The sequence below is a fragment of the Acomys minous genome (assembly GCF_964271855.1).
Source record: "Acomys minous genome assembly, chromosome: 1".
NCBI lineage: Eukaryota > Metazoa > Chordata > Mammalia > Rodentia > Muridae > Acomys > Acomys minous.
Window position 1 is genome coordinate 101,695,273 of NC_140483.1, and position 24,975 is coordinate 101,720,247.

Here is a 24,975-nt window from a genome sequence, read left to right on the forward strand (position 1 = left end):
TGACTCAGCAGTTTAAACTTATATATATATATATTTGAATCTAGACATACATATGTATGTATGTAACAAATATTAGCAAAGAAAAAGGCTCTATCAATTTGAAACGGGAGAATATTAGATGGGTTGAAGAAAACATCACACTAGGAGGGTTCAGAAATAGAATAGGGAGAAGGAAAGTGATATAAAACCATTTTAATTGAAAACAATATTTGAAAAGAAAGTAAAATGAAAATACAGTTATTTTCGAAGAGGGAATCTTAACTGAAAAAAATGTCCGCATCATACATATATATGATGTGTGTGTACATATATATATACATTTGTGCCAAATCATACATATATATGTAAAGAATAAAAAGTATAAGGTTAGAGAGTAGACTGTGTGGACTCTAGTTAAAGAGAAACTTACTTTACATGAAGACATAGTAGAATTTGGTCCTCACGATGGAGCAGAGAAGAAAGTCATTGCACGTAGAAGGTAATCCTAAATCATGGGTCATGGACTATAATAGCTGGCAGGTGTTTGCAGAGATTCACGTGGTTTGGGTGTGACCAGCTATTCCTTGTGGGTCTAGATCTTGGTTATGGTGACAGAAGCAGAGGTAAAGAAATAATGAAATCTTTATGGGCTTGGTTTTCTTTTGATCACTCATGGTTTAGGGGACTAAAATATACAAAATCCTCAACACAAACAATTTTAAAAATTATCTCAACCATTAATTTGGTTTCTTACAGGAGCATCAGAGCCAAAAGCATCAAGGCATGTTGAAGTATCTCACTCAAGAAGATTACTGTAATTTTGATAATCAATAACATCTATTAAACTCACCATGGGAAAGAGGTACTTCGTACATGAAGAAAATGAATACCTGCTGATCATCATTCTCAAAATCCTTTTTTCAAGCTGGCTGTGGCCCTTTTGTAAGATCTTTATAAACCAAACAGCATAAAGTATTTAAAAAATAATGTTAATGATGTAATTCTAATTTCTCTCTCAAGAAATGATATTGGTACTTCTCTTACTACATACACTCATATGTCACGGTATTATTAGGCATACTACTTACATTCTTGTGGTAGACTAGGTTCACTGGAGAGAAGACATATATATAATTTCATGAAGGAAACACTGGAGCAAACCATGGCTCAAAGAAGAATTTCTCCAAGACAGACAAAGAAGGACTCTAAGGGAAATGGGGAGGGTGTAGTTTAGATGCAAAATAGGCACAATGAGACACAGTTTACTGGAATATTCTGTAAAACTGCATAGGTGAGACAAAAATAGAAGGATTGGTGGGCATCTTCCAAGATTGGCACCTTTGTATGGATGGGTACTTGTCATCAGATATTGGATCTCAGAGACAGCAACACTGAATACAGTCTGAGAGTATCTTAAGTTGTTATACTACAAAATACCAATGAAATACAAGGAATAATGTCAAATATTTTAGCATAACTTTGATAAAGTCCAATCACTTACTTAGTTCCGTTGAAACTGTAAGCTTCTCTTTGAAACTACATTTATGTGCTTGTGTTAGGTGGTACAATGTACATGCCACAGACCATATGTATGAAGCTAGTTTTATTTGCCCATGTAGTTTCCAGGGATCTAGCTGAGACTGAGGACACCATGCAGATTTGTGGAGCCCATTCCCAAAGGAAATGTCTACAATACAAGGTCTATACCTAAGACTCAGGGAACATTGGAAAGAAAGGGGCTGACAAATTATAAAAAGGCAGATGATCAGTGAGTTTTCTGTGAAATTGTGTCTGCTAGTAATATCAGCACAAGCTGAACTGATTGTGTTTTATGAGTGCTCTACCCCAATAAAACAAAACAGAGTAGAAAGGATAAAGATAAGAGCTAAGGATCTCAGGGAAGGAGAAAAGAAATCATGAAAACACCTACTGTCTGTGCATATATGGCAATTATAATAAACACATGCTGAAGAATACATGACTCCAGAAACATTGACTCTCCCCTTAGTAGTTGCATACATAGTGCAGTCCTTCACGTCCTTCCTCTTACTCCTAGTTTATGCATCATGGTTTCACTACTGAATAAAAGGCATTTTACTTAATTCTCTAGGCATTGGGTATAGGTCATGTGGCAATGTGTCATGTGGTGAGGCAGCCTAGAGGAAAGAAGAAAAATATGCCTTTTGAATAAAGTTCTATAGTAGTAAGAGGACACTCTCCCTTAAGCACAGTGTTCACACTGTCGGCACCAGATACGGTGCTACGTTTTCCCTGAATCTGTCGTCCACTCATCTTTTCCCAGACACACACTCAAGATATAGTTTGAATTGGGTCCCCTTGCTGGTCTCCTAGGACACAAACATGGAAAATGATGCCATTTGTCTTTGAAATCTTCATGTAAGGGGAGACTAATTTAGATTTGCAAGAGGAAAAAGAAGGCCATGTCTGTTAGAAAATTCTCAGTATTGTTAAGTAAATATCAACAGAAAACTCTGGTCCTAGTACACATAAGTGAACATTTTTTTCCTACTTCTATAATAAAATTCAACATAAACCATCAAACTCTCAGAATGTGTTGGCATTTATGTGACAAGTCTCTTTCTATTCTATTGTAGTGACTGCCCTTTCCGAGAGGGTGGAACAAATTTTAAGTGGCATTTAGGAAACATAAATGATTACAGGATGACACATAACTTCATGTGATGGTAAACCACACACACACACACACATGCACACACACATGCATGTACACATACACATGCATGCACACATGCACACATGCACATACCACATGTACAGACACACTCACACATACACACACACTCATGTACATTATGCAAACAGTCTCAGCCTGTCGTCTTAACAGAAAAAAGAGCTCCAAAGTGTCAATATTTTACTTTTAGTTATAAAATCTCAGGTTTTTGGTAGAAAGTAGTCCTATTTTCTCACACTGTTAAGATTTTAGAGTTTCCCTCTGAGTGGCAACTCCGGAGAGAGGGCTCAGTGGCTAGGGTTGCTTACTTTTTCAGTGGGACAAAATTTGGTTCCCAGCATCCACAGAGGGCAGCTTATCTGTTACTCCAGATGGTTCCTGTGGTCACCGCAGCACCTGTAAGCATGAAGAATTTAATCACACACACACACACACACACACACACACACACACACACACACACACACACTTAATTTTAAATGTTTCTAAATGAAAGAGGATCATTTGGTATTTTTGAATCAAGTGTATATATATAAAGTCAACTGAGTTTATTAGGTTATCAATGTGTTAACATTCTAACATAATGGCCACTGCTTTTCTAGTGAGGAACCATGATTCTGTATGTGTTTGATGGTGAGATCTGAGATTGTTTCTGTATTGCTTTGCCTCTCTGAGAATTTTGACACATTTTAATATGTACTTTTTATATTGTTTTAATTATAAGCACATGGGAGGGGGTTGCTGAGAACTGAGCTTGGATCCCCTGCAAGAGCAGTATGAATTCTTAGTCATAAAGTCCCTCTGTGGCACTTATAACAATCGAATGTCCACTGTTTGCTTCTTTTATAAATGATATGGGGAAGAGACACTGAAGCTCCCTAGGACTGTCAGGAATCAACGATGCAACGGCACAGCAGCTCCTCTTTCCTGCTGTTAGGCTAACTCTTTAAAAACTGGCAAGTGGGACATCTGGGTTGTTTCCAGATTCTGGCTATTATGAATAAAGATTCTATTGAACATAGCTGTGCAAAGGTCCTTGTTGTGTGGGGAGCATCTTTTGGCTACATGGCCAGGAGTGGAACAGCTGGGTGTTGAGGTAGCACTATTTCCAGTTTTCCGAGAAAATACTAGATTGATTTCCAAAATTATTCTACAAGTTCACACAACCACCAGCAATGAAGGAATGTTCCTTTTAACTACATCCTCACCAGCATATGCTGTCACTTGAGAATTTGATCTTAGCCATTCGGATAGGTATAAGATGGAATCTCAGAGTCATTTCTCATTTCCCTACTGACTAAGGATGTTGGGCATTTTTTTTAACTGTTTCTAGCTCAACAGATATTCCTCTTTTGAGAATTTTCTGTTTTGCTCTGTACCCCATTTTTTAATTGCACTGTTCGGTTTGGTGGTGTTTAATTTCTTCAGTTCCTCATATATTTTGGATATAAGCCCTCTGTTTGATGTAGGGTTGGTGAAGACCTTTTCCCAGTCTGTCGGTTGTCATTTTGTTCTGCTGACAGTGTCCTTTGCCTTACAGAAGCTTCTCAGTTTCATTATATCCCATTTTTTGTTTGTTTTGTTTTTTTCAAGACAGGGTTTCTCTGTGTAACCTTGGCTATCCTATACTTGCTTTGTAGACCAGGCTGGCCTTGAATTCACAGTGATCTGCCTGCCTCTACCTCCTGAGTGCTGGGATTAAAGGCCTGTGCCACCACCCTCGGCATGCCCACTTACTAATTGTTGACCTTAGAGACTGAGCTATTCATATTCTATTTAGGAAGTTGTCTGCAGTACCAATGAGTTCAAGGCTTTCCCCACTTTTTCTTCTAACAGATTTAGTGTGTATGGTTCTATGCTGAGGTGTTTAATCCTCTTGAACTTTAGTTTTGTGCAGGTTGACAAATATGGATCTATTTACATTTGTTACATGTAGATATCCAATTAGACCAGCACCATTTGTTAAAGATGCTACCTTTTTCCATTGTATGGTTTGGCTTCTTTGTCAAAAGTCAAGTGTCAATAGGTGTATAGTTTATTTCTGAGCCTTCAATTCAATTCTAATGATCAACCCACCTAATTATATGCAAGTGCCATGCCACAAAAACTGATGCACCAACCAAGGGCATTGCAAGCAGATAACATAGACCCTCTGTTCAAATGTAGCTGATGGGCAGGTCATTCTTCACATGGGTATGGGGAGAGAGGGGACTGCCTCTGTCATGAACTCTGGTGCCTGTCATTTGATCACTGCCCTGTGGCAGGTGGACCTTGCAGGGAAACAGAAGAAGAGGATGCAGGTCATCCTGATGAAATCTGATAGGTTCAGGTCAGATGGAGGAGAAGGAGAAGCCCCCTCTGTCAGAGGTCTAGGGGAGGTGAATAAGGCAGAAGAGGGAGGGAGGGAGGGTGGGACCAGGAAGATAAGAGTGAGGTAAAACCCTTGGGATGTAATGTGAATAAATTATAGTGAATAAAAAATTAAAAATTAAAAAATAAAAGGAAAAAAGAAACTGTGGACAGTCACACAATGGAATACACTGCTATTAAAAACAAGGAAATCATGAAATCTGTAGGCAAATGAATGGAACCAGAAATGCTCATCCTGAGTGAGGTAACCCAGATCCAGAAAGACACGCATGGTATGTGCTCACTTATAAGTAAATTTTAGCCATATACTACAAGAAAAACATAGTACAAATGCATACACCCAAAGAAGATAAGTAACAAGGAGGATCCAAGGGAAGATGCCTAAATACCACACAGAAGATGAAATAGAAACTACAGAGGTAGTGGCTGAAGAGAGGGAATAAGATAGAAGAGGAGCACACAGAAATATGAAGGCAGAGACTAGACCTTGGGAGAGTGGGAGAAGGAGGACAGAAGGCCTTCAGAGAAAATAGAAACTGTGAGAGAGTGCATCTCTGACAAATTGGAGACCTAAGTCAGGATAGACTCTTGGGAAGACATGAGAGTAACTCTAGCAGAGACTCCCACCAGCAATGGCCATAGTGACTGAAAAGGACACTGTCTAACTACACAAGACACCTAGTAGACAGAGGGGAACACCAATCCATCCGCAAAAACTTTGAACCAAAATTTACCCTGCCTACAAGATGTGCAGGGATAAAGGTAGAGCAAGCAGATAGAGCAGAGATTTAGGGAATGTCCACCAATGCCTGGCCCAACCCAAGACCCACCCCATGGGAGAGAACTAACCCCTGAGCTACCCTGCCATGCTTGCAGACGGGAGCCTAGCAGAGTTGTCCTCTCCGAGGCTATACCCCAGCACCTCAAAAAAGATGCTGAGACTCGCAAACATTGGGCGATGGATAGGGAGTCTAGTGGAAACATCGGGGAAAGGAGTAAAGTCCTGTCCTGGAGGTGACAGAAGCTCCACAAGAAGACCAACATAGCCAACTAAATAAGATCCAAAGGGACCTGCTGAGAATAAAGCACCAACCTATGGCCATACATAGGGTGAACCGAGGGCCCCCTAAACAGACATATCCAATGGGCAGCTAGGGATTCATGTGGCTCTAGTAAGGGGAGCAGGGACTGTCCCTGACATGGACTCTGTTGCCTGTTTTTTTAAATAATTTCTTCCTGGAGGAACTGCCTTGCCAGGCCACAGGGGACTAGGACATGCTCAGTCCTGATATGACTTGATGACTGGGGTGGATGGAAGAGAGGTTCCCTTTCCTGAGGAATAAGGAAGGAGTAATGGAGGAGAGGATGGATGGGACTGTGAGGAGTGGTGGGATGGGCCTATGACCAGGATGAAAAGTGAATAAACAAATAAACAAACACAAGATAAAAAGAAAACAAGCAAAAAATAAAAAAGAGAGAAGAATAAACTGACAAGTGGGCTAGGGAGACGACTCAGTGAGTAATAGGCTTGCCATATAATCATGAGGACTTGCACTGATATCCCCAGAACTCAGCTAAAGTGGAATGAAATACCAGTGCTCTGATAGCAAATATGAGGCCGACACAGAAGAATCCCTGGGTGTTTGTAAACCAGTTAGCCTGATATAGGCAGTGTAACAGCAAACAACAAAGTTCCCCGATTTAAAATGCCCACAGTTGTGGCTATCTGCTGACTCTCACATGCACACACACACATACACACACACACACACACACACACACACCATAGAGACACTAAAAAATAAAATGAAATGAAACTTAGAAAAGAACTGGCTTCTCTCTCATTCTCCCTCCTCCCCCACCCTCACTTTTTTTTCCCCCTGGGTATCTCTGGCGATCCTGGACTCGCTTTCTAGACCAGGCTGGCCATGAATTCAGAGACCTGCCTGCCTCTGCCTCCCTGAGCGTTGGGATTAAAGGCCTGCACCACCATGCCCGGTGCATTCCTCCTCTTTTAACTTAATCCAGAAGTAAACAAACGAGCAACTTTCTTGCCTCCACCACCATGCTCTCCACATCATTCCAATCACAACCACCATTACAAGTTGTAGCACCAAGATCCAAGTTGTACCATAAGCCCCTGATTTCATCACAAGGATTTGCCTTGCGTGATGGTGAAGTTACTGATTCTGCTGAAATTTGTCAGAAACATTGGATTATGGGCACTCTAGACTCACCAAGTGTGTCTACTTCCTGGGGCCATTTTATACATGGTTTTAGATTTCTCTTCATTACAAGACCTTATCAATTCTGTTTCTAATTTTAAAACCTCCTGTAATGAATTAGATTAATAACGCTTATAATTCCAAGATGAGTGAAAAAAATCACACAGTGTAACTTCTCTGAGAACAGTCCTACTGAATTAGGAATATCAGTATAAAGTCATATACACAGATACGTTCACTGGATCTATCATAAGCTTTTCTTTCATATTTACAACCAAAGATCATATTATTGCTTATTCAATTAGCTGTCCTATGTTCAAGTGCCGTCTGTTATCCAAGTAAATTTCAATGACATTACGTTGGTTCAGATACACTCTCTTATCTATGTAGGCAACCTTAATTCTAAATTTCCCATGTCCTTTCTAATTGCAAACAAAAAAGTATTAATATTTTTCATTAAAAGATATTTTTGGAACTCACATTAAATACTTAGACTTACTCAGGATTGGTAGGTAGTATGATGCAATTAAAAAAGGTCAAAATGGTGATACATAATCTATGTTCAAGAAATCATAATTTAGTTGAGAAAGTAAAATATAAAAATTAAATAACAATACATTCATCATATATAATTTCAGATACTAACAGATTATCAAAAGGTTACACAAAGTAAACCTCTCCAGTGAATCGGGGAATAAACGCCAGGAGAGTTTAGATGAAGATCACTGGTAAGTTAGCAGTAGACAGAAAATTCTACTGTGTGCATTGTTACAAATGAGACAGAGGCACCTCTTTATGAGTAATGGATACAGTAAAGTGATTAGTTGTTTAAGGAAAAAAAGTGATAACAGAAGGAAAATGGGGTTTAAATTGAGAGGTCTTAAATAAAAAGTAAAGTCATTTTAATTAGCATACAGAAAATTGAGTCTTGTAATGTCATTTTCATATATGTGCATCACATGCTGTGTTCATACTTACTGCCTCATTGGGTTATTTTTACCCCCTTTTCCACATCAAACCATTTGGTTTGAATTTAATAGAGAACCAAGATCCTTGGGATGTTTTAACAGGGAATGGTCATACAGCATCTGACAACCTGAAGGATGGCACAGGGAGCCTGAAACTAGCAGAGGGACAGAGTGAGAGTCCACTGGAGCTTGTCTTTCTGGGATCAGCAGAACAGTGGAAAGGACAATGACGTATGATTTTCAAGGAAACATGTCAATGACTTCTTTATATACCAGGAAAGAATCAGAGAAACAGAGTGAGAGAGGATGCTAAGTGAGTTGGAAAAACCATGGCACTCTTTGGGTGGCTAGGAGAAGCCATTTGAGAGAACACACACTAATAATGTTATGCTTATAAACCTGTGTTTGTTTCTCAGTTTCTCTCTTAAGCCTGCTATCACACAAATCATTGAGTCACCACTATATTATTTCAATAAGCTTCATAGCACAGTAAGTGGATAGTTCTATGGTAATATGAATTCCTCCCAGGATGCATCCCATCAATACTTGCACTTTGTTGCTTTCCTACTCCAGCGCCTCTCTCCTAATGTTTCCCTGACCTCTTGAGGTGACTGAATCCAGTGACTGAATCTCCTACTTCCTCCTTTAACTCTTCTTCCCCTGGCTGGCAGGAAGTCCAGCCCTATTCTCTCCCCTGCTCAGTGAATGGCTAGAAGCTGCTTTATTGGCATATCAGAGGACCTATGGGGAGCAGTGTTTACAGAACACTGAGAAAGGAAATTCTCAGAACAAGGCTTGCAACTCAATATGGCAGATACAGAAATTAGCATTTGAATTTCACAATAACCATATGCCTAAAATAGACACTCAGTCTTTATTAATTAGACCCTAGGAGGCATTGATACATGTGTGAAATTTTGAAATGTAAGGCCACAGTTAGGGTCTAAAGGTTCCTGTCATAGAGTGACGTCACAGAGTGAGAAGTAGGAAGTCTCAGGGACAGACGTACGGAGAGGTGAGAGGATGTATCACAACCTGGGCAGAGACATCCAAAACACAAGTTGTTTGGTGACCCAGAAGGCACCCCTTTAACAGTCAATTGAGCAGGTGGCTTAGAATAGAAGCTCTGGCAAACGTCTCCTGTTTGTTCCAGTGGAGATGGCCAAGAAAACATACACAATCAACAGACCTGGATCCATAGGGGTTCCCAGAGAGCATGCATGGGACAGACCCTAAGCCCTCTGCACACATGCAGTAGTTGTGCAGCTTGGTCTTCATGTGGGACTCCTGACACCAGGAGCAGTGGTTATCTCTGAGCCCACTGTCTGCTTTGGGATCTCGTTCTCCTAACTGGGCTGCCTCATCCAGCCTCAATAGGAAAAGATATGGCTAGTATTAATGCAACTTGATATGCCAATGCTTTCTGATATCCATGGGAGGGCTCCCCTTTCCTGAGGAGAAAGGGAGGAAGGGTGAATGGGTAAGACAAGAGGCAGAGACTGGGGAGAACAGAAGGAGGGGATGCAAAGCAAATACATAACTTAATTAAAAAGTAACATCTAAGGAGTTAAAATAAAAATTAAAAACTTCTGCATAAAATATTTGATTTATAAATATAGAATACCAAGATGAGTCTTGATAGGCTATGACCTTATGGTGGAGGAGGAGGTCCCCTTCTATCACAGACCTAGGGGAGGGGAATAGGGTGAAAGAGGGAGGGAGAGAGGAATGGGAGAATACAAGTGAGAGCATAACAATTGAGTTGCAATCTGAATATATAAATTAAATAAAATTTAAAATGCTAATTGTAGCTATTTACATAATTATGAAAAAAACATTTAACTATTTTTCTAAGTAAAGTACAGTTACTGTTTGACTGGGGTTGTTTTAATACATAATTTAGTATAAAGAAATTATCCAGAAATACAACAGTTTTCATTCTGTATTATATTTAATTTCATTTGAATAAACAATATTATTAGACACTATTTTAATTTGTTTTGTACTCAGTGGACGTTAGACAGCTTGTTTAAATACAAAAAAATTCTAAACAGAAATACAAAAATCACTCCTAAAATGTTAATCTATTATTACCAAAAACTGGCCACTTCAAAACTATAAACCTTAGGACATATGGGGATTTTTCTCTTTTCATGGTAGGCACTGCCATAATGGACTTGCTAAATGAATGCATTTGATATAAGAAAATTATGGTAATGTGACATTCCTACTACATGATGGAATACTCTTTTAGATAGTGAAACATATTAATAACACACATGATAGAGTTCTTTTTGGCTCTTGACATTTAGAACCAAATTTTTCAAAGGTTGTCCTTATTATGCATGTGTACTGTAAGCATAAAGCACACCACACTGCACACACACACACACACACACACACACACACACACACACACGCGCGCGCGCGCGCGCGCGCGCGCGCGCGCCCGCACTGCCTTGCCTCAGTAAGTTTTACACAAATCAACAGGTACCTAAAATTTTCTTTTAAAGCAAGATCCTTAAAGAAAAATTCTTCGTATTAAATTATGTACATGGACATACTCTTGATTTGTCCTGCTTTATTTCCTTATAAAAGTATAGGGGCTAAAGTAGAGATTAAATAACTTCTCAAATTATGACACAATGTAATCTTCTCTTTAACATACACAAAATAGTACTTATTAGAAATCTTTATGGATGCATATGTGTTTTCATATTCATTTATATACAAGTGTATAAATAACACAAAGAGTCTCTGTAAAGGGTTGTATCATCCATTAGACTACTCAGCCTTTAATGGATTACTTGAGCTCCTTCTTTGCAAAGCTGATCTTCTGTGCACGCCGTAGAGCATTTTGGAGCTGGTTTTAGGGACATATCTCAGACTCTGAATTTCCTAGGGCTGAAGTACAGTATACACATCAAAATTCACTGCCTTTGAGTTTAGCAAGTACCTGACCAGATACTTAGTATGACAATTCTTGGTGCTTGGCGATGCCTTCCTAGGGACAACAACAATATGAATCAGCAACTTTATTGACTGTGTAGAAGATTGTTACGCGACTCTTACTTTTTAAAAGTCAAACTGTCTTATAAGTTAATATATTTACTTAAATATTCACATCATTGTTTAGTTGAAAGTACATAGGGTCAGTTAAGTCTAGCTCAGTGTCAGGAATGGCCACCTTGGAAGGCAGGCTACCTGGATTTGGTTTGTAGTTGTTGTTTTGTTTTTAATTGTTATTAGCATGCATGGGACAAGGATTTTACTTTTCAAAATGTGAACCACAGAAGATCAAGCAGTAACTATCGCTTTATTTAAAAAAACCACTATTAACTATTATAAATAATACTTAAACGTTTTATTATCTTAAGTGTGCGTGCATGTGTGCACGCTCGAACACATATGTGCTCACCTTGGGTAATAGCATTCAAATGCAGGTGCAGAAAGAAGGCAGAGAGGTCTGAACTCATGGAGCTAGAGTTACAGGGGCTTTGAGTCACTTGATATGGACGCTGGGAACCAAGTTCTTTCTGCAAGAGAGCCATACTAGTTCCTAAACTACACAGACATCACTCCAGCCCCATAAATGACATTTATGTATCTACCCAACAAAAGCAATACAGTGGGTAAGACAGGATTTGACAGTGCTTTAAGGATACCCACGTGTTCAGTATACTTGCTTGAAGGTTGGCACCCATGAAACAGTTGTTTCACCCAAATCTGGGCAGCAAACTGGGCTGATCCTTCTGTGGAGGGAACAGTTGTCAGACAGTGGGTGTTAAAAGAGATAAGCACATTTCCTGAGTTCCATCGTCTGATGGGGTAGAGCGACCACTGGTAATGGGATATGCAACATCCTGAGACATCACTGGGTTCAAACCACTGTTTCTGCCTGCCAATGTGACTAATACCATAGGTGTGCCATCCTCTTCATATTTTGTCCTAATCTTCAAAAGTACGTGTGGTCCTTTATGGGCAGATGTTGCTACTTGAAGTTCACATGGAATCCCGAAATTTCCTCAAGCCTTCTTAATTTTTTTCCCGGTGACCAAGGTCTGAAGTTTAATCTACCTGCATGATGGCCTGCACTGTCTGATTTCAGAAGCAACTCCACTTTACCTGCAACCCACGCAGAGCTTTTCTGTACTGTCTGGAGTCCTTCCGGAGTTACTTATCTGCTGGCTCTGATCTCCTGATGTCCGAGGTCTCTAGGAATCATTATTAACAACGTCACCAACAACAGTCTCTTTAGTTACATCAACACCAATTCGGTCTTCATATCAGCCAGTGTGCAGTTTTGGGCAGCCAGGATTTCTCCAGGATTTCAAAAATAGCTTGGGTAGCATGACTCATGATATCCACTTCAGTCTGGCCTACAACAAGCCAAGCAAAGCAAAATTGTGCAGCCACAAGTTGCTCCTCTGACCACTGCAGATCACCACTGGCATGGTCCTTCAAGGACATCTCCACTTTAGATGGGTAGACGTGCATCCCTCCTTTACACCAGGACTCCTTTTGAGTAAAGATCTACTTGTTATTCTTCAGCACACCCTTACAATTGGAATCATTTCATTTTGGGATGCAATGAAAGGGTCTCCCGATTTCCTGGTGAGAGCTATTTTGAGACCAGGTTCCTGTAACAAGTAAAAAATACCATTGGTGATTTTATTGGAGTTTGGTTCTTTGCCTTCCAAGTGGTTCTTCTGAGCTGCATTTCCTGCTGTGGTCTGGTCTTGGATGGCAGGAGGGCTCTTCCAGGATTATCTAAAAATTCATAGACTTGTTTTGTGTTACCTTCAAGGAGTTTTCTTCTAATGTTCAGTGTGTTAGCTGTCGCCATTATTATGTGCAGGCTGGAGATAAAGACCAAGCGAGAAAGAGCTAGACTCCCTGGATTTGAGTCTCATATCCTAACCAGTAAGTTCATGAAAGAGTTACTTTGCTTGTGAGAAATGTGTTGTTATTTCTTCCATGCACGGATGGGAGCACTTGCTTGTTAAGTATACAGAAGTATTCACAAGACACGGACCACTGTGCCTTGTATCTATAACATTCATGAGAGGATGCTGGTATCATCAGCAAAAGATATCTCTGCAGACACTGATAATGCTCTTGTTCTTCTTTTATAAATATTTTTGTCCAATTTGACAGGTAAATTTCTCCATTTATCAGGTATAAAAATGATGCTTTAAAGTGTATATATATATATATATGTATATATATATGTATGTATGTACATATATATGTGTATATATATACACACTTTATACTTGGAATGTATATGCATACTTGGAATGGTTGATACTGATATGTAATGGCTGATGCTGCTAATTAGCACACGCCTTACCTCATATGACGTTATTTGTGTGTGATCTATAGAAGTTGATGATGAGCCTGGAAGTTACTGGCAGTTGAGGAATTTGGAGAGGAATGTTGGGGAGCTGCCATTCAAAGGATATTAATTCACCTGGCAGACAGGAAGATTAAGGTTTAAAATCTGCTTTAGAGCACACTGACAGTAAATAATGGTAAAAGTTTGTATCCTTGAAAAATATTGAGTAGTTTCTTTTGACCATGTTCATTTTCATTTTTATATTTTATTAGCTCTCTACAACCTCCTCTTGGAAGGGGAACAATTGGGATTTGTTTGTTTGTTGTGGCAAGTATCTCACTTGCATGAAATGAACTCTGCAGAATGGAAACATCCGTAAATCATTTAGCGACTAAAACATATTCAAAAGCAAAATGTGACAAGGTGAAGTGGAAGCCACACCCAAAAATTATATTTCATATATATATATATATATCATATATATATATATATCATATATCATATATTATAATAAGAGTCCTTCAGCCAGAAAATTGTGATACACGTCTTCCATTTGATTCTTAATTTAACAGCTCATTACAAACACCAATAATGCCAAAACATTTGATGAAAGCTTAAAAGTACCTACTGGCTTTTAGTAATCATCTTAGCATTATAGGATCTCACCTTAGAAAACTGTTTCTTTAAACATGTGCGATGAAATGAATTTTGTTATAGATGCCATATACTTAATCCACAAAATACGAAATACAATTAACATCAATCCATCTAATTTAGATCAAGCAAGCAACATAACACAGTGAAAAGTCACTGCCAGATGGTTCTCTTTCATGTAAACAGAGGCACAGCAGTGGAAGACTTTCCCTGAGGGTTTTGCACAGTGGAAGTAGGCAGTGGGTTGGGGTGTCGTGACTAATCATATGTTCTCCTTCCATGCTAACATTTCGTGTTCCTAAGTTTCAGTTTACTGAATTACCATAAAGTGAGGTGATTTGGTTAGGTTCAGACTACAAATAGGAGCCAATGTCAATTTTAATTAATTAATCGTGATTGTGGAGAATCTTGGGCTGACCCACACTTTTTCATATCTGGCTCCAGGGAAAAGGGGACCTGAAGTGGGGGGGTAACATAGGTTATAAAATCACATCTTTCTTTTCAGTCTTGAGGAATCATCTATAGAAAAAAGCTACTCTGTAGGTCTTTTGAATAGTATGAAACATATATTAATGTTTTCAAATGCACCTTTTAACCTGATAGAAAGATAAATGCAATATGTCATTTGTTAAACAGCAATGATTTACATATAAAAACTCAAAATTACCACAAGCGCCTTCACTTTTATCATATGGCCAAAAATGGTTCTATTTTTAGAAAATTATTTGCTCTGCAAATTGACATTTCCCCCAATAGAAAACAGAGCATAAGTAAATGTAGGTTGTTGATGATGTAAGAATGCTGGTGACCCAGGACTGTCTTGAGAACAGAGGCCAGAGTTTAGTTAACTATGATTTCCTCCCTGGAGCCTGAAATAAGTGATGTATAATAACAGAAACAAATTAGATTTCTAAATAGTATCGAGTCCTTACAACATGTAATTCAAATGTATTAAAATGTTTGATTTACCTGAGTATGCCGGGAGTGCAGGTTAGTAGCTTTCCAAATGAGAAGATGACAGAGGCAGTTTGTTACTTGATTAGTCACCCAAAATTATCTATAACATTTATTCCTTCTCAAGTCCATGATGCGGTTGAAGAACAGGTAGCTTAGTTTTACAATGAGGTTTAGTTGTTTATTGGTTAAGATATTTTTAGATCTAGATAGATGTTCTAAGTTGATAATGACAAGATGTGATGGAGACTGATTTACGTTCAGAATTTTAGACACACCAGGATAGGAAAGATGTTTTCTTCGAGGCTGTCAAATGCAAATAGACAAAACACTAAGGATGTAACATTTATATAATTTCTTATTGTGTCGTGGTTGTTCTTTCTATAGGTAGTTTATTGTATATATGTGTAATAATATAATGTATATGTAAAAAATTTAAAAATGTATAATTAAAAAACAAAAAATAAAACATTGGGTTTATTTTATGTATACATGTTTTGCCTTCATGTTTACCTGTGCATAATATGAATGTTTGGTGATCATAGAGACCAGAAGAAAACATAAGACACCCCTGAATTGGTATATGTTTGTGAGTCATCATCAACCAATGGGTTTGGATGCTGGGGAATGACCGAGACTTCTGGAGAAACAGCTAGTACTCCTAACTACTGAGCCCCTCAAGTCTATCCTTATTAAGTAGAGCTGCCTAATGCCGCATACATTTTTATCTGGTTTTCTTCAGTCATTTAATTGCCTTTTAAAGTTCCTGGCCATATACCCGGAAGATGCTCCACCATACAAGAAGGATATTTGTTCAACTATGTTCACAGCAGCCTTATTTGCAATAGCCAGAATCAGGAAACAACCTAGATGTGTCTCAGTCGAAGAACGGATAGAGAAACTGTGGTACATTTACACAATGGAATACTACTCATCTATTAAAAACAAGGAAATCTTGAAATTTGCAGGCAAATGAATGGAAGTAGGAGCGATGAGTGAGGTAACCCAGACTCAGAAAGACATACATGATACAGACTCACTTATATGTAGATATTAGCCCCGAAGAAGGGGAAGCAGGCTACCAGGATAAGACCTGATAGGTTGTGATCATATTGTCTGGAAGGAGGTCCCCTTCTGTCAGAGGTCTAGGGGAAGGGAATAGAATGAAAGAAATGGGGGGGCAGAAATGGGAAGATACAAATGAGGGGATAATAATCAGGATGTAATTGAATAAATTATTAAAAATAGTTATTTTATGGGAAACGTTTTACTTATGAGATTTGTTTGTTGATGCTGTGAGCTAGGTTCTTCTTGCTGGTGAATAAAATGTACTGAACTTGATATTGCTAGGTCTCCTGGCTTAGACTTCAGTTTGCACCTCTCTTTGTGTGGAGCATGCATTAGATCCCTTGGGAGCAGGCTTGGAGGTGCTTCACATTATTAGTGTGAATGACATCTATCAGAGGATGCCCAGAGGATCACTCTAGGGACAGGAAAAGTGGGAGAGAGACATCTGGAGAAGTTGACCTGCAACAAAACCACTGCTCATCCATATATCAGGGAAGAAAAGTAACAAGTTGTCTCAGGCAGGGGCCAAGTTTCCTCCCTGATATTCACTGGGTGTGGGTCTCCCCAACAAAAGAACATGACTTAGGGGCCAAAAACATCCCTTGAGAAGAAACCATTACCTTAGGAGCCTGCTGGAAGCTGATGTCCACCTTACGTGGCAATTACAGAAACTAGGAAAGCAAGTCTTAAAGCAGTTGGGATCATGTATCTCCAAGTTTACCATGTTGAAAGCCAAAACTATGTCTAGATGCAAAGACCTCTAACTTCTTAGATAGGAGCTTGCATGTTGGAAATCAAACTGTAATGTAGGCCACTATATTATTTTTACAGCTTTCTACCACAATGGTTATATGCAGTACAGCACAGCCATACAAACCACCAAACCATATATCTGTGTACATTTCAGAAAATCCTGAGAAAAGGCTACACCAGTCATTACTCAGCTTTCACAACATGAAGAAAACTGTGAATTATACTGGTCCACACTGGGGCCCGGCAGAGAAGCCATAGGGACTGATATGCATCTGCATTCAACTTGGCAGTCCTGGTCCTAGTAGCAGACTGTCTGGATGAAGCAAGAATGTCTTTAACGAAATCTGCCCCCTTGCTCCAGCAACTGGATTTTCTAGCATGTACTAAGGTAGAATATACTCTACCAAAGTCCATATTTCTCACTCTTATTTTTCACGTCAACATAGTGAGCATGTGACCATTTTTCTTTTTTTTTTTTTCCAGATACTACCCATGACCATGTTGGCAATCATCAAAGAAAGACATTTCTGTTCAATGAGCCAAATGTGTGAAGAAGTGTGAAGACACAGTTAACACACAGCTCACATGAGTTCCAAACACACACACACACACACACACACACACACACACACACACACACACACACACACATGCACCCACACTCCATGAAAGATATGGCATTGGAAAACTGCATCATATTAATCCACCTATGCACTGTAACTTGTTGATTTTTAGAACATCTTAAAATATCTAGTACAAATAGCTGCCTTCCAAAACCCCATAGAACTCAAGATTTATAAAGTAAAATATTTCAGGAAAAATCCACTGATTGCTGCTATTTGTACTAAAAAGGCAAAATGTTTATGAGTTTCATTAGATGTGTACCAATCGGATCATATTTATTGCCATACATTTTAATCTACAGTTCCACTATTTGAGATACTACTGGCTGTATAAATAAATGTAATACTGAGTCAATCACTTGCATTTTTAGTTTTCAGCTATGTTCTCATTTGCTTACATGTATGAAATTACATGCAGAGACAACACATTTCTAGTTCTTGAGATCAAGTCACAGTATTTAGGTAACAGTGCCACCTATCGCTATAAAGTTAAAGTATCTGTAGTTGTCATTTCCTGAGTATTTGCTCCAATTCTTATATTTTCTGACTATATTTGTTCTTCTAAGATTTTATCATGGTTAATATGTAATTTTATATATTAAACTTTCAAATATATATTTGAAAGTTTAATATATAATTTTTAAAGAGCCAACATAAAAATAAAATAACAGGCCTACATTTTAATCTCCCTCTTTGGAGAAGCACCTTATGGTATAGTAGGAACTAAGTTATAATTAAATTACATTTTAACATCATCTAACATAAATAAATGGAATTTAATTTCACCTGTGGCAAATTATTTAAAAGTGCAATTCAAAAGATAATTGTAATATACATCATATTCTCTTTGCTGTGATAAAACCTGTAAATTTCTCTAGGAAACTGATCAGTCCCTTAATTTGGATTTGCATAAGAACATTCATATTACAACAGAATATATACTTTATATCTGTTTCTACTTTGTGATAAGAATACAAAGACAACTGAAATCATATGCTCATACAAATAATAGCACATATGTTCACACATTAATATCAATGTTTCTTTTAAGCAAAATACTGTTCTGACCTTTTTTACTGTACCACCTGTTCATACACATAAATATATATATATATATATTTGATTAACAAATTTTTAAAACCTTACTTATATATCTACAACTTTCAAATTAATGGTTTTATAGTGTAGTATACTTTCATATTTTCACTATACGTTAAAAGTTATATATTGTTTCATATAATAGTCTGCCTACAAATACTAAGAAAAATTCTTGTAATTGCTAACACTAAAGTTTCCAATGAAGTTTTTAAAAAAGAAAGAAACAAAGAAAGAAAGAAAAAAAAAAAGGAAACCAAACTCTCTTATCATCACCGAAGGATCATGCCATAAAGTGATAATTACAAATTTTGGAACTTACAATACTGTAGATAAGCAAAAACAATGACTATTTTTAAGCACATGATATTGTCAATGCAATATTAGGGATAGTACTATCTAACATACATGTATTCATCTTATATAGATAATATGTTTTTTGAAATCATAGAATCTTTATAATTTAATAATGACCTTTATTTAAATCTCTTAATTACAGCTTTCATCTTGCATTAAATCACACTGAACTGTTTATCGGTTGTATATTTACATAAGATGTAATAATATATTTAGAACACCTCCGACTATGCAGTTTAAATTCAAAGTATTAGAAATCTCTGAATTCATAATATCTGAATATGCTAAAATACTGGCGTTTCATCTAACTGAGTGACCTAATTCCTATATAGCTGTGCATATAAAAGTATTCAACATTTTTGAAATACAGTCAATCATTTTGCTAGGAGAATTCAGAAGTAATCTTTTCTCTGGATTATCAAATGGTTTGTACCATGAAGGAAGTATACTAAAGTGTCTTATAGATCAAGAATTCACAGCAGTTCCTATCATATGTAGGACCAGCCCTTACAGCCCTTACACACACTTCTTACTAAGTGACTATTTACTAGAAGAGTTCAAGAATAAAATAAATACCCTTACTGGTTGGCTTTTACAAAGATCAAATATATTTTTGTTCATTTCTCTTGTAGAAGATTGTGCTTACTCAACTAAAATAGCTATTAACACACAATTCCACTCAAATATAGATTGTTTTTAAACTAGGATAACATAAATATGCAATATATACATACATACATACATATATATATATATATATATATATATTTGAAGGAAAGACATTAAAATGAAAGAGGCCTGTTTTATGTGATACAAAAAGATATTTAAGATGTTACTAATGAGTACCACTAGAATTTAAATTTTTCTTATTTTTTGATGTATTCATTACATTTCAACCAATATATGGGAATAAAATTTAAAGGAAGGGCAGGGGAAATTGGAAACTACTTCAAACAATTACCTTGTTTTGGGTTTGCAAACCAAAATCTATATAGTATAAATAAGCAAAGAAAAGATACAATTATGCTTTAAAAATACCCATGACCTACTGTTAATAAAAATAAAGAATACAAAAATATATACACAGCATGTCATATATCCAAATATGCTTAAAATATGACAATTTTACATTAATATATTTACATTAATATATATACATATATATTAGATTGGTAATTAAAGCCCAATAATTTGACTTGTAGAAATAAAACAGCTATTCTGTATAAAGACCTCTGGAGTCTTAATAGAAATTTTGAGGAGCTATTCCTGTAAGTAATATTATTATTAATGTGTAACTTAAGGTAAGCTGAGCGAGAGAGGGTTAGGCAACTGGGTCAGATGTTTACTTGTCTTGCCTTCTTACAGCATTTCCTGAGAATGTATCCTGCATCTGAGATTGAGAGGATGCGATGCTCACATCACAATAGCTAACCCCACCCCTGCTTCCATATCTTGGTCTGACTAGATCATTGCTTTAAATGAGCATCACAAAAGCAATGGAGCTTCAGGCTCCACATTTCCTTCCCTTCGTGATCATTTTCAATTTGTTTTTTCGTGCATGTCATCATTCTAATGTAAATCCCTCTCTTTCTTTTTCAGTGAAATGAAATGATTAAGTAATTCTCCCTTTTGCATGATTAAAGATGACGGATAAGCTTGGGTACGTGGATAAAAATCGGGACTCCTAGCAAAATCTGTGCACCTCACATGTCAGATTCCTTCCAGCTTGCTCACTGTTAATGACAGGAAAAAATTAGCATGTCTGTGGCTAGCCTAGAAAGAGTCCAAAGATAAGGACCCTATATTCTTCTCTACCTCAAATTCAAATGGTTTTCATTATTTTTTTTGCTGTAATTAATCTCTAGTATAAAATATATTACTTTAAATTTCCTCGATAATTTAGTTTCATTAGAAGATAAGAGATCAGCAAGCATTTAGTGATTTTTTTTAATTTTAGTAAATAATAATACAACAGAAAGTAGAAAGAAAACGCTAGCGCAAGTCCAGGGACAGAGCCACATGGCTTCAAGCATTGATTACTGTGGCCATCCTGTGTCAGTCATTTCTTCATCAGGATTGAAGGAAAATTACATGGAAATTTTAATTTCCCCTAGAATATTATTTCCTTGTCTCCTTTCCTTTACCATCCATCTTTCCATAAGTGTCTCAGAACTGCGTGTCGCTTGAAACCACCACAAGTACGGGAAACCATGCCTCCATTGCTTTCAGATATGGCATCTGAGATGACACAAGAAAGCAGACACTGGCCTGTTCCGCACTAGCCTTCTTGACTAATTTGGATGATTTTTCTAAAAACGTATGCTAAAAGCCATGGCTATTGTGAACACACTCAAGCACTCACCTATAGCTGCCGCAGTGAACTAATTTATCAAAGAAAGGCATTCCTTTTTTTTTTTCTTTTTTTGCAGGGGTCATTCTCTGATAAGAAGAGAACACACCTGTCTTAGATAATTTTGCCAGCCAGGACCACACAACATTTCCTGATGAAAGTTCTGTAAACATCTGTATCATGGAGGCTTTGAATGCTTTTTCTTTCCTGTCTCTTTACAAAAAAAAAAAAAAGAAAGAAAGAAAGAATAACTATTCTTTGATATTTTTTTTCTTCTGCTGAGTATGTTCTGGATGGCAAAATCTGGGCTACACAATGCTAATTTCTAGCCTAACACCATGACAGCAATCATAGTCCTCGAAAGGATGGAATAAAGAGAGCAATCTAACATCCAGGGCTATGAGTTTCTCATCAGTGGCTGGCAGACTGCCGTGAAAGCTAACAGTAATCCCATTGGACAGCCCTGCTTGATGAAGCCTGGGAACAGTCTGCAGAATCTGGGGAGTTCACAATTGCAAGCATTTGTCCATAATTTAAAGCTATATGAGAAGTGGAGAGTATTCATCTGAACAACAAGCTGTAATTTCACCAGAGTAACATTTACACAGTTTTTAACCCATTAACGCCTCCTCTCCTACACACACACACACACACACACACACACACACACACACACACACACCGCCCTTATTCATAAAATACCTCTCAGAAGCAACATGCAAACACCCAGCTCAGGCTTATCTGTTAAGCTGTGAAAACCTGCCAGGAGAATAAAAGCTTTTTGTTTGGAAACAGCATCTGTGAGTGACATTTTTAAATCTCAAATGTGGCAGTTTTTGATAGTTTCCTTGTATGCTGTGCTTTTAGAACTTGGAATTCATTTTTAGCATATCACAGGCATATCTAGGCTGGTATTTAACTTTTTTTTTATTTTCATATATGCTGAGTTTGACCATCTATTGCTTCAGCCTGTGATACTTGCAAAGTGTAGTGGTTTAAGCTACTACAGTTCTCCTGCTCCTGCCTTCCCTGCTATTGTGCAGAACTGCAGCACATCTGGCTTCACACCTGATGTGCTATACTCAGGGCCTCCGAAACAGAGCATCATTTCAAGAAAAAAAAACAATATGTCATAGATGCCAACAATGCAGAATTATTGTTATTACCTGCATAAAACACATCTCTTCTCAGAAAGAGCCAGTGGTTAAATTACCTGTAGATGTCTGAATGGGACGATCAGCCTTCATCCCAAGTTCGGAATGCAAAAGTTAGGACCACTTTTCTTTACATAAATTCCACATTTTCTTCTTCCCTTCTTTGTTTGATTCTTCTCATCAAATTACAGGTTTCTTCATTCTTCTACAAACTTCTACTTTAAATGTGTACATTCCACTACAGTTTCAGAAAAATAAAAAGTCCTTTACCCATTCAGCAACAGCTATTTCTACTAACATTGTTCTTTTTCTATATCTTATTCTTTCTATTTCAAATCAGAACATCCTTGATGAAAACCTAATAGTATCAGCTTTGGCATCTGTCCTTAGGTCTAACAATCTTTTTGCAATAAATTCACTCACAGCTATAGTAATTTTGCTGGCTTTCTAATCCACCCATTGTAAGTGCATCCGATCTCTCATTTTAAGTCAAGATTATTAATTTGTAGGCAAAGCCATAAATGGAAAACCAACAAATCTTTTACAACAGAGACATATTTTGATGGTAGCATCATGATTTCAGCTACGTATGGTTACATTGTATGAATTATGAAACAAAACAGAACACACCTGACATTCAGAGGCTCTTTTATACTAACTAATTTACTCCTAGTGAACTGTCTGTGATGCTTAACATTCTTCACATTTTCCTAGTATTTTCAATTAAAAGTTTTATTAACAAATAATTATATTTTGTTGGAGCACAATGTGTGCTTAATATATGCACATTTGTTACGTAATGATGATGAAACAAGATAATTAACATATCCACCATTTAAGGTCTTTATTTCAAGAGTTTATAGATTAAATATTCCCTATAATCTTCAAAAGTAACCAAATAGCACTTCAATTGGCCCTTGAAATCATTCATTTACTCATGTAACTACTTTCAAATTACTCTTTGGGATCCAGGATTAGGCTTACATTTTCTTTTTTCTTTTTTTCCTCCTTTATTAATTTATTCTTGTTACATCTCAATGGTTATCCCATCCCTTGTATCCTCCTATTCTTCCCTCCCTCCCATTTTCCCCTTATTCCCCTCCTGGTGGCACTCAGAGGAAGGACAGCAGGTTACCAAGAAGAGACTTGATACCCTATGAACATATACAGGGGGAGGTAATCCCCCTCAGGAATAGGCTTACATTTTCAAAATCTGATTATACATAAGATAATAGTAGATAATTACACATTACCAAATTTGATTTACAATCTATATCTTACTCCTAAATACTGTAACCATTTCAAAATTTTAGCAAAATGAAACACAGATAAAAAACCCAACATAACCAACATGACAACTTACTAAAGGCAAGTAGCTGCAAAATCTACAACTTGGTTGCCTGCAGTATCTCACTTGTGCACCATTCCTGGAAGCCCTTGAACCTTGCAACTGTGTATGGTTCTATTGCTGTACTCTGCTTGCCAGTTTCCTTTAACCTTAACATATCTTTTAGTTGTTCTTTTTTGTTTTTAATTTCCACTGTGTATCTTTGCCACACATGGTACTATATTATTCAAGGATATTTCAAAGAAGGATGAAGGATGCATTCATCAATTTGCCCCATTTCCTCTAACTTCCCATTTTTTTAACCATGTTTCCTCCTGTTAGTAACTTTTGTGACTTGTTTTTCTTCCAAAAGTCTAATTTTGAGGTTTTCTGAACCTTTCTAGTGCACCCCATATCCAAAAAAGAATTTGACTGTGTGTGTGTGGGGTGTGTGTGTGTGTGTGTGTGTGTGTGTGGGTGGGTGGGTGGGTGTGTGTGTGAGTGTGTGTGTGTGTCTGTGTGTGTGAGTGGGTGGGTGTGGGTGTGGGTGTGTGTGTAGCATATGTTGTGATGCGTGCACTGATTCACAGATGCCTACGTAAATGGGAGAGGGTAGACTTAGTTGGCTTCTTCTATCACTCTATCATTTCTTGATACAGTTTTTTATTTCTTTGGTACTCAATTTTGTCCTCACCATTTCTACTATACTGGCAGTCTAGTGAGATTCCAGAACCCTCCTAGATAGTCTACGGAACATGGAACATCAGACCTACAGATAGATACGCACTGTTGAATTCATGATCTACCCTCCTCAGTCCCCAACTTTAGGTTTTTATGAAAAATCCGAAAGCATCTTGCTCTATCCTTTTATCTCCATATGTTTTTCAGGTAAGGACCCCTGAGGAACTTATCAATAATCATCCTATCTCTACTAGTCTAGATTTACTGATGTCTTCAAATTCAGTTTAAAACATTCCTCTCGGGTCTGTGTTTTCTGAAAACAGACACTGGAGCCAGAGACTTAATATCAGGAGTGATTCTTTTGAG

The 24,975-nt window shown here is 37.4% G+C and overlaps 1 long non-coding RNA gene and 1 pseudogene across 2 annotated transcripts; both read right to left on the reverse strand.

Moving 5' to 3' along the window:
• Positions 1-415: 415 nt before the first annotated feature.
• On the reverse strand, positions 416-3,073 carry LOC311597429. The gene is made up of 3 exons (XR_014779231.1): positions 3,001-3,073; positions 1,068-1,184; positions 416-577 (listed from the first exon to the last, which is right to left on the reverse strand). It is a non-coding gene; the product is annotated as an uncharacterized lncRNA (long non-coding RNA).
• An 8,952-nt stretch (positions 3,074-12,025) lies between these two features.
• LOC311606594 (bifunctional phosphoribosylaminoimidazole carboxylase/phosphoribosylaminoimidazole succinocarboxamide synthetase-like) lies at positions 12,026-13,101 on the reverse strand (annotated as a pseudogene). The gene has a single exon. The product of its transcript is annotated as a bifunctional phosphoribosylaminoimidazole carboxylase/phosphoribosylaminoimidazole succinocarboxamide synthetase-like (transcript).
• Between the last annotated feature and the right edge of the window lie 11,874 nt (positions 13,102-24,975).